Source organism: Meriones unguiculatus (assembly GCF_030254825.1).
Source record: "Meriones unguiculatus strain TT.TT164.6M chromosome Y unlocalized genomic scaffold, Bangor_MerUng_6.1 ChrY_unordered_Scaffold_23, whole genome shotgun sequence".
Lineage (NCBI taxonomy): Eukaryota > Metazoa > Chordata > Mammalia > Rodentia > Muridae > Meriones > Meriones unguiculatus.
In genome coordinates, this window is record NW_026843709.1 from 8140455 (window position 1) to 8150600 (window position 10146).

The following is a 10146-nucleotide window of genomic DNA, read 5'->3' on the forward strand; positions in this document are numbered from 1 at the left end:
CAGAAGACCCAGAAATAAACCCACACACTTATGGACACCTGATCTTTGACAAAGACATCAAAACCATACAATGGAAAAAAAGACACCATCTTCAACAAATGGTGCTGGTCCAACTGGATGTCTACATGTAGAAAAATGAAAATAGATCCATATTCATCACCCTGCACAAAACTGACGTCCAAGTGGATCAAAGACCTCAACTTAAAACCAGACACATTAAATCGGCTAGAAAAAAAGTGGGGAATACCCTAGAACTCATTGGTACAGGAGAGAACTTCCTGAACAGAACACCAACAGTACAGGCTCTAAGAGCAACAATCAATAAATGGGACCTACTGAAACTGTTAAGCTTCTGTAAAGCAAAGGATACTGTCATCATAACAAAGCCACTGCCAACAGATTGGGAAAGAATCTTCACCAACCGTTTATCTGATAGAAGGCTAATATCCAGTATATATAAAGAATAAAGAAGCTGAAAAGCAACAAACCAAGTAATCCATTAAAAAAATGGGGAACAGAGCTAAACAGAGAACTCTCTGTAGTGGAATATCGAACTGCAGGGAAGCATTTAAAGAAATGCTCAACATCATTAGCCATTACGGAAATGCAAATCAAAACAACCCTGAGATTTCACCTTACACCCATCTGAAATCCAAGTTCAAAAACTCAAGTGACAACACATGCTGGAGAGGTTGTGGAAAAAGGGGAAACCTTCTCCACTGCTGGTGGGAATGTAAACTTGTACAACCACTCTTGAAATCAATCTGGCGCTTTCTCAGGGAATAGCACTTCCTCAAGATTCAGCAGTACTGCTCCTAGGCATATATCCAAAAGAGGCTCAAGTACACAAAAAGGACATTTGCTCAGCCATGTTTGTAGCAGCTTTATTTGTAATAGCCAGAAGCTGGAAACAGCCCAGTTGCCCCTCAACTGAAGAATGGATGCAGAAATTGTGGTTCATTTATACAATGCATTATTACTCAGCAATGAAAAATAAGGAAATCATGAACTTTGCAGGTAAATGGTTGTACCTGCAAAGGATCATCCTGAGTGAGTTGTCCCAGAAGCAAAAAGACACACATGTATATACTCACTCATATGAACTTTCAACATAGGATAAACCCATTAAAATCGGTACATCTAAACAAACTAAGCAAAAGAGAGGACCCTAACTAAAGCGCTCAATCCCCATCCTGCAAGGGAAAGAGGATGGACATCAGAAGAAGCAGAATACAGGAAACAACCTAGAAACCTGCTACAGAGGGCCTCTGAAAGCCAGAAGAAAACAGGAAACAACCTAGGAACCTGCCACAGAGGGCCTCTAAAAGGCTCTGCCCTGCAGACTATCAAAGCAGATGCTGAGCCTGATGGCCAACTGACAGGCAGAGTGAATGGAATTTTATGTAAGAAGTGGGAAATAGTAAGAGCTGGAGAGGACAGGAACTCCATAAGAAGAGCAATAGAACAAAAAAAAAAATTGAATACAGGGAACTTCCCAGAGACTCATACTCCAACCAAGAACTATTCATGGAGGTAACCTAGAACCCCTGCACAGATGTAGCCCATGGCAGTTTAGTGTCCAAGTGGGTTACATAGTGATAGGAAGAGGGACTGCCTCTGACATAAACTGATTGGCCTGCTCTTTGATCACCTCCCCCTGCAGGTGAAGCAGCACTACCAGGCCACAGAAGAAGACAATGCAGCCATTCCTGATGTGATTTGATAGACTGATATCAGAAGGAAGGAGAGGAGGACTTCCCCTATCAGTGGACTTGGGGAGGAGCATGCATGCAGAAAGGGGAGGAAGGGTGGGATGGGGAGGGGAGGAGAGAGTGATTTATGGGGGGATACAAAATGAGTAAAGTGTAATTAATAATAAAAAAAGAAAAGAATTCCTACACTAGAGGGAAAATGTCCTAAAACATCTTGGACACATTGGAAATTTCCTATAGGTCCTTTGACAAGAACCAGGGTTTATCAGAGCCACTTCTGAAGCTTCCAAAGAATTGGTAGTCACTTTTACTAAGGTGGACACTTCTTGATCTCTTTAGGCAGACAGGGAAAGTCCCACAACCTTTAAAGCAGGGAGCAAATATCTGACACATTTTTGTACTGGTAAGAAAAGTACCTCAGGATCCTGATCAGACAGCACATTTTCTTGCAGCACTAAGGCATCTGTGAAATGTCTTGCAGATCCCAGGGCAGGTAAATATATCCTTATATCCACTCCTAATGAGGACATGAATCCTAGGATTTCCTGGGAAGACTGGGAATGTGCCATATCATCTGGACCAGGTACAGAATGTCCTAGAATTCCCTGTGTAGGTATTGAGAGTTCTAGAGTCTGCTATGAAGATGAAGAATATTCCACTGCTCCTTGGAGAGAGGGCAAAGATATTATACTCTGTTCTGAGACTGATGGACTGTTGTGTAGCCATTTGGTAGATAGAATCAAACTTAGCATCCCTGAGCATTATTGAAATACTCCTAAACCCCCTTGAAAATGTGGTAAATATAATAGAGCTACCTGAGATGATGGAGAAAGGAATGAAAGCTCTAGAGCCAATGGTAAGTGTATAGGAGGCCTTGGGCCAGAAGGGGAAATTTCAAGAGCAGCTTGTGCTGATGGCAAAGGATTGAGCATCTCTTGTGCAGACTGGAAAGTTTCCATTTTGCTTGGGAATGTAGAGAACCCTGGTTATTTGGAAAAATATCAGCAGTACTCTGAGTAGTTGGTGAAAGTTTCAGATGCTTTGCAAAGACACGAAAGATCCTTTAACACCAGTTGAGCATGAAGAAGGTTCTATTTTCAGAGGTCTCTGATCAGGGAGTGAATGTCCTCAAATCCCTTGTGCTAATAATGGATGTTCCAGTTCCCCTGGGAGGTGGGGGCAATGTCTTGAATATCCGAGTGATGATGGAAATATTTCCTGAACCACTTGGGGAGATAGCATAGATAACATTGTTCCCTGGGCAGATTGGAAGCAACACAGAATTCTTGGGGCAGCTCAAGATTGTTTCCAAAACCTATGGACATATGGTGAAATTCTAAGGTACACCTTATTAAATGCTGATCTTACTGGACATGCTAGCAAAGGTGATAAATGTTCTTCAGCAAGAAATCAGGAGGCAGAAGTGTCTTTAAATGCTCTGAAAGATTCTGAAAATGTCATGTCCTCTCATGGCGCAAGTCCTAGAGGTTTTTGTGCATATATGAACTTTCCCTCATACCCAGGTGCAGATATGGATGATTACTCATTTCCTAAGTCAGATTTGAAAAGTGATGGAGCACTTTGAGCTAGGGAAAAAAGTACTGGAGTGCTTGACAGAGATGAAAAATTTCCTTAATCCCCAGGGCAGATGGTGAAATTATTAGACACTTTGGAGTAGACACAGTAGGCCCTTGAGCCTCTTGGGATGATATGGATTGTCCAGGAGGTTCTTGGGTAGATTGACAACCTTTAACAGATGCTTGGTCAGATGTAGAATATTTGATGAGCTTTTGGAAAGTTATAGAAGGTGTGTGATTCTACTGTGGAGGAGTTGTGGCTATTGCTGTTTGTTTCAAAGCAGAAAAAGATAAATTCATCCTTTTTGCAAAAGAAAGATTGTTGAAAGTGTCTTCCTTGGCTGAGAAAGTTATGTATCCCCTCTGCTGACCCCTCCTTCTTCTTCTATTTCCACCCAAACTCCTTCTTCTACCCTATGCCCTTTCTCTACTTTCCTGATAGGGGAGGTCCTCCATCTCCTTCTATCTGACCCTAGCTTATCAGGTCTCATCAAGACTGGTTGCATCATCTTTCTCTGTGGCCTAATTCTCAGGGCATTCTTCTCCTTGTGTCCTTAATTCCCTCTACTTATGACACTGTCCATGCCTCCTATCCTGAATGCTTACCAGAGATTTGACAGGAGAAAGAATTTCATAGGGAAATCTCATTTGGAGATGGGTATTTTAAGTTCTCTCTGTGTGCAACATCAGGAGTGTTTGTCTCTGTGTGCGATCCCATTTGATGCATAAGGAAGCTCCTCTGTAGATGCAAGAACTTAGCACTAATCTATCAGTTGAAGACAGAGAGCAACATATTTTAATAACAGCAGCATGGGTTCCTTGAAAGTTTTCATAGGATTACCTGCCCAGACAACTCAATTCCCTACTGGAAGACCAGTTTATTCACAATACATGGCCTATTGGAACTTTATTCCCCACTGTTAAGAAACCTCTTAATAAATAAATATATACCATATTTGTCTGTATTCATTTTAGATACTTCACCCAGGATGATTTTTCCTGGTTCCACCAATTTGCCTGAATAGATATATCATGTTGTCATTTTCTTAGCTGATTAATACTCATTTATGGAAATATTCCACATTTTCCCCAAAGGAGGTTTTCAAGCCTCTTCTTTAGATCTTGGAAGTTGCTGGGACTTTAATCACTATATTGAATGACAAACTATCAGGATAACTATGTTCTTTTACCCTAGAATTCCCTCCATGTTCTTCCACTTCCTTGTGATTTGAAATGCATGTGGATTACCTATTGAGGAAATGTCTGGGAAGGTTTAGGAGGTATGGCCTTGTTAGAAAATATAATTTCTTTTGTTTCCCCAATTTCTTTTTTAGCCCTTTTGTCTTTTGTATACAGGAGGGCTACTGATTTTTTTTTTAGTTCATTTTATATCCAGCCACTTTGCTGAAGGTGTTTATCAGGATTTTCCTGGTAGAATTTGTAGGTTTGCTCAGATATACTATCATAAAATCTGTAATAGTAATACTTTGAATCCTTCCTTTCTGATTTGTATCCCCTTGATCGACTTCAATTGTCTTATTGCTCTAGCAAAGAAATTGAAGAGATATGGAGAGAGTGGGCAGCTGGATTTTTTTCCCTGATTTCAGTGGGATTGCTTTAATTTTTTCTCCATTTAGTTTGCAGGATTAACATAGTAAAACTGGTCATCTTACCAAAAGCAATCTACAGATTCAATGCAATTCCCATCAAATTCCCAACACAATTCTTCACAGACCTTGAAAGTAAAAATCTCTAGTTTATATGGAAAAACAAGAATACTAGAATTGCTAAAACAATCCTCTACAATAAAAGATCTTCTAAAAGTATCTCCTTCGCTGATCTAAAGTTGTATTATAGAGCAACAGGAACAAAAATTGCATGGTACTGGAATAGAAACAGAATGGTGGATTAATGGAACTGAACAGAAGATCCAGAAATAAACCCACAAACTTATGGACACTAAACTCTAAGTGGATCAAAGACCTCAATATAAAACCAGACACACTAAATTGGTTAGAAGAAAAATTGGGGAAGAGCCAACCTCTCCAACTGGGGAGACAAGTTCCTTTACATCTGCTTTGATAATCTCCAGGGCATAGCCTTTCAGAGGCCCTCTGGGACAGGCTCCTAACTTGTTCCCTGTTTTCACCTTCTGATGTTCATCCTCTGTCTCTCAAACAGGCTGTCCACTTTGCACTTTTAATAAATGGCTCCTGAAGCTCTTACTGCCTCTAACCTGATTCATGATGTCATTCTCCCTCTCAGCCAATCAGCAATTGAGAGAATTTTGAGATTTCCATGGAGATGAGTAAACAAACTTCACTCACTGTCCATTATCTCTGAGCCTGTGCACACCTGCCTTTTTCTTGTGAAACATAACAAGCCTTTATCTCATCCTTTGATCCAGATCCCACACCTTTACTTCTGTTTATCTCTGTGACAACATCAGGTAGGAAATGAAACTGTAATGTTTATTTAGTTGGTCAGCTTCCTAAGCAGGGAAGCTTCAATGTGCTGTGGGATTAAGGGGAATGTACCAAATGACAAGGTGGTATCCTACTGTGGTCTTGGATCTGAAATTTCCTAAGTTGTGACTTTGAACTGTGCATTTACTGGCATTCTTACTAAATGTACCTTCACATTCTTATTGATTTAATATGCTTTCATCTTCTAGGGTTCCCTGGGGTATTTAGTCTTTAAGAGCAGGGAAAAAAGAAGGAAACCAGGAAATTCCTGATTCTGGATTGGCTAAAATAGAATATGATCTGTGAATGTAAAAGGAGAAATGAGGGGAAATAAACTATTTGCAGCTACTAATGTTCTACACTAGTTTTGGCAAACTAGGTTCTCTTTTCTGACCTGGCTGGATTGGCAGCTGTGTCCTAATCATTGGTCATTGTGCAATTCCCTTTTGTTGTTGGGTTTAGATTTAAAACTGGGCCTTCAGTACAGAGACATGGGTCTGTATTATTTCCTAGGTCATAAGAGCAGCAGTGTTTCCTGCTGTGGCCCTCCAGACAAACAGTCTAAATGTAGCATTAGTGTCTGGACTTCTTGTTAAGAGGTGCCACTTAGCTCATGGGGTCTGAGGTGGTTGTGTAACCACTAGTTCATGGTGAGGATTCTCTGATACATAGTTCCTGGAAATCATGCCTTACAAAGTCAAATTCTGCCCTCATTTAGCAGAATCATTTTTCCATGTTAAAGTTAATTGTAAAAGTTCTCAACATATTATTGTAATTGCTATGTGATAATCTACATTACAATCCTTTTGCATTGCTTCCATCTTCAAATTCCATCCCTTGTTCCACACTAATACATCGATTTAAGTATGTGTTGTTCATTTACTCATTGAAATATGATCAGTCTCAGTGCCAGTTTTACAGAAAACTGAGTCCATCATTGCCACACTCTGGAACCACCCCCAAGAAGAAGCCATCTTTCCTGAAGAGTTCTATAATTCATCACCTTGATCACAGTTTTTCTTATGTATTTATATATTATGATTTGTTCACGTTTTATGTCCTCTGCTGCCCCCTCCTTTTCTCCTTTCAGTCCCACCCAGCCTCTTTCTTCTATCACTATGACCTGTTTTAGGGAGAGGAAGTCATCCTCCCATTCTATCTGATCCTAGCTTATCTGATCTCATCAAGGCAGGCTGTATCATCTTTCTCTGTGGCCTGGTTCTCAGGGCATTGTTCTCCTTGCATCCTCAATTCCCTCAGTCTATGACAGTCTTCCTGCCTCCACTCCTGCAGAGTGGAGATTTCCTCAGAGCTCCTGCTTTCCAGAGCTCTGAGGGGAGGGAGAATTTCTTAGTGAAATCATATTTGGAGCTGGGTGTTGTAAGGTTTCTCTCTGCATATTATCAGAATGTGGGTCTCTGTATGAAATCCAATTTGATGCAGAAGGAAGCATCTTTGTGGATCCAAGAACATGGTACTAATCTATCTTTTGAGGGCAGAAAGCAGGATACTTTAATAACAATTAAAACAACAACCCTATAAAAATAGCCTGGGTGGCTTGAAAATTTGAATAGGATGCCTTAGCCCAACAACTGCCACCCCATTCTCCTAGTGGAAAACTTGTTTGGTGACAATAGATGGCGATTTAGAAATTTATCACCCACTATTATGAGAGCTCCTAATAAGTGAATATATACCATATGTATTTCTGTATTTTAGTTACTTAAACCAGGATGAATTCTCCTGATTCCATCCTAAAACTATCGTGATCTCATTTCTTAGATGATTAATACTCCATTATGGAAATATTCCACATTTTCCCCAAATGAGATTGTCAGTCTAGTTCATTAGTACTCAGATGTTGAAGGGACTTTAATCATTGTATTGCATGAGAAATTATGAGGATAACTATGTTCTTTTAGCATAGAATTCCTGGTGATTTGAATAGCAATGTGCCCTTGAAGCTCATCTATTTACATGTAGAGACCCCAGGGAGGAAATATCTGGGAAGTGTTAGGAGGTATGCCTTGTTAGATAATATAATTCATTTTTTCCCCTAATTTCTTTTTTATATAGGAGGCTTACTGATTTTTTTTTTAGTTAATTTTGTATCTGCCACTGTGCTGACAGTGTTTATCAGCTGTAGGGTTTCCCTGATAGAATTTTGGGGGTCATTATGGTATACTGTCATATCATCTGCAAACAATGTTACTTTTATTTCTTCCTTTCTGATTTCTATCACCTTAATCTTCTTCAGTTGTCTTATTGCTCTAGTAAGGAATTCCAGAACTATGTTGAAGAGATATAGAGATATTGGGAAGTCTTGCCTTGTCCCTGATTTCAGTGGGATTGCTGTTAGTTTCTCTCCATTTAGTTTGATGTTGGCTATAGGCTTACTGTATATTTCCTTTACTATATTTATATATGTGCCTTGTATACCTGATCTCTCCAAAACTTTAAAAATGAATGGATGTTGGATTTTGTCAAATGATTTTTCAGCATCTAAGGAGATAATCCTGTGGTATTGTTCTTTCATTTTATTAATATGGCAGATCACATTGATGGATTTCTATATATTGAAACACCCCTGCATACCTGGGATGAAGCCTACTTGGTCAGAGTGGATGATATCTTTGTTGTGATCTTATATTCAGTCAAAGACAGAAATAACCTTGGTGTGACACTAACCAAGCGAATCAAAGAAATATATGAAAAATTTCAAGTCCGTGAAGAATTAGAAGAAGATATGAAAAGAGGGAAAGACTTTGCATGCTCATGGATTGGCAGATTAATAGCATAGCCAATGGTCATCTTACCAATAGCAATTAACCAGTTCAATGCAATTCCCTTCAAATTACAACACAATTCTTTACAGACCTTGAAAGAAAAATCCTCAACTTCATATGGATAAACAAGAAAACCAGGATTGCTAAAACAATCCTGTACAATAAAAGATCAGCTGGAGGTATCTCCTTCACTGATCTCAAGGTGTACTATAGAGCAACAGGAATAAAAACTGCATGGTACTGGCATAAAAAAAAACAGAATGGTGGATTAATGGATCTGAACAGAAGACCCAGAAATAAACCCACAAACTTATGGACACCTAAGATTTGACAAAGATGCCAAAACCACACAATGGAAAAATAGATAGCACATTCAAAAAATGGTGCTGGTCTAACTGGATATCTACGGGTAGAAAATGAAAATAGATCCAAACTTATCATCCTGTACAAAAAGTCCAAGTGGATCAAAGACCTCAACATAAAACCAGACACAATAAACTGCTTAGAAAAAAAAAGTGGAGAAGAACCTAGAACTCATTGGCACAGGAGACAACTTCCTGAACGGAACACCAACAGCACAGGCTCTAAGTGCAACAATCAATAAATGGGACCTCATGAAACTGAAAATCGTCTGTAAGGCAAAGGACACTGTCAACAAACAAATGTGTACAGAATGGGAAAGACTCTTCTCCAACCCTCTATGTGACAGAGGGCTATGATCCAGTATATATAAAGAAATAAAGAATTTGAAAAGCATCAAATCAAGTAATCTAATTAAAAAATGGGGAACAGAACTAAACAGATAATTCTTGATAGAGAAATGTCGAGTGGCAGAGAAACATTGAATGAAATGTTCAACATAATTAGCCATCAGGTAAATGCAAATCAAAACCACCCTGAGATTTCACCTTACACCAATTAGAATGGGCAAGATCAAAATCTCAAGTGACAACACATGCTGGAGAGGTTGTGGAGAAAGGAACCCTTCTCCACTGCTGGTGGGAATGTAAACTTGTACTATGATTGTGGGAATGTAAACTTGTACAAACACTCTGGAATACAATCTGGCACTTTCTCAGACAACTAGGACTAGTGCTTTCTCAAGATCCAGTTATACCACTCTTAGGCATATATCCAAAACAAGTTCAAGTACACAATAAGGACATTTGTTCAACCATATTTGAAGATGCTTCATTTGTAACAGCCACAACCTGAAAACAACCCAAATGCCCCTCCAACTGAATAATGAATACAGAAATTGTGTAACATCTACACAATGGAATATTACTCAGCAATAAAAACAAGGAAATCCACTTTGTAATTCAATGTGGCTCTTTCTCTGACAATTAGGAATACTTCTTCCTCAAGACCAAGCTATACCACTCCTAGGTATATACCCAAAATTTGGACAAGTACACAAGGACCTTTGCTCAACCAAGTTCATAGCAGCTTTATTTGAAATAGCCAAAACCTGGAAACAACCCAGCTGACCATCAACGGAGGATTGGATACAAAAATTTTGGTATTTTTACAAAATGGAATACTACTCAGCAATAAAAAACAAGGATATAATGAAATTTGCAGGCAAATGGTGGGATCTAGAAAA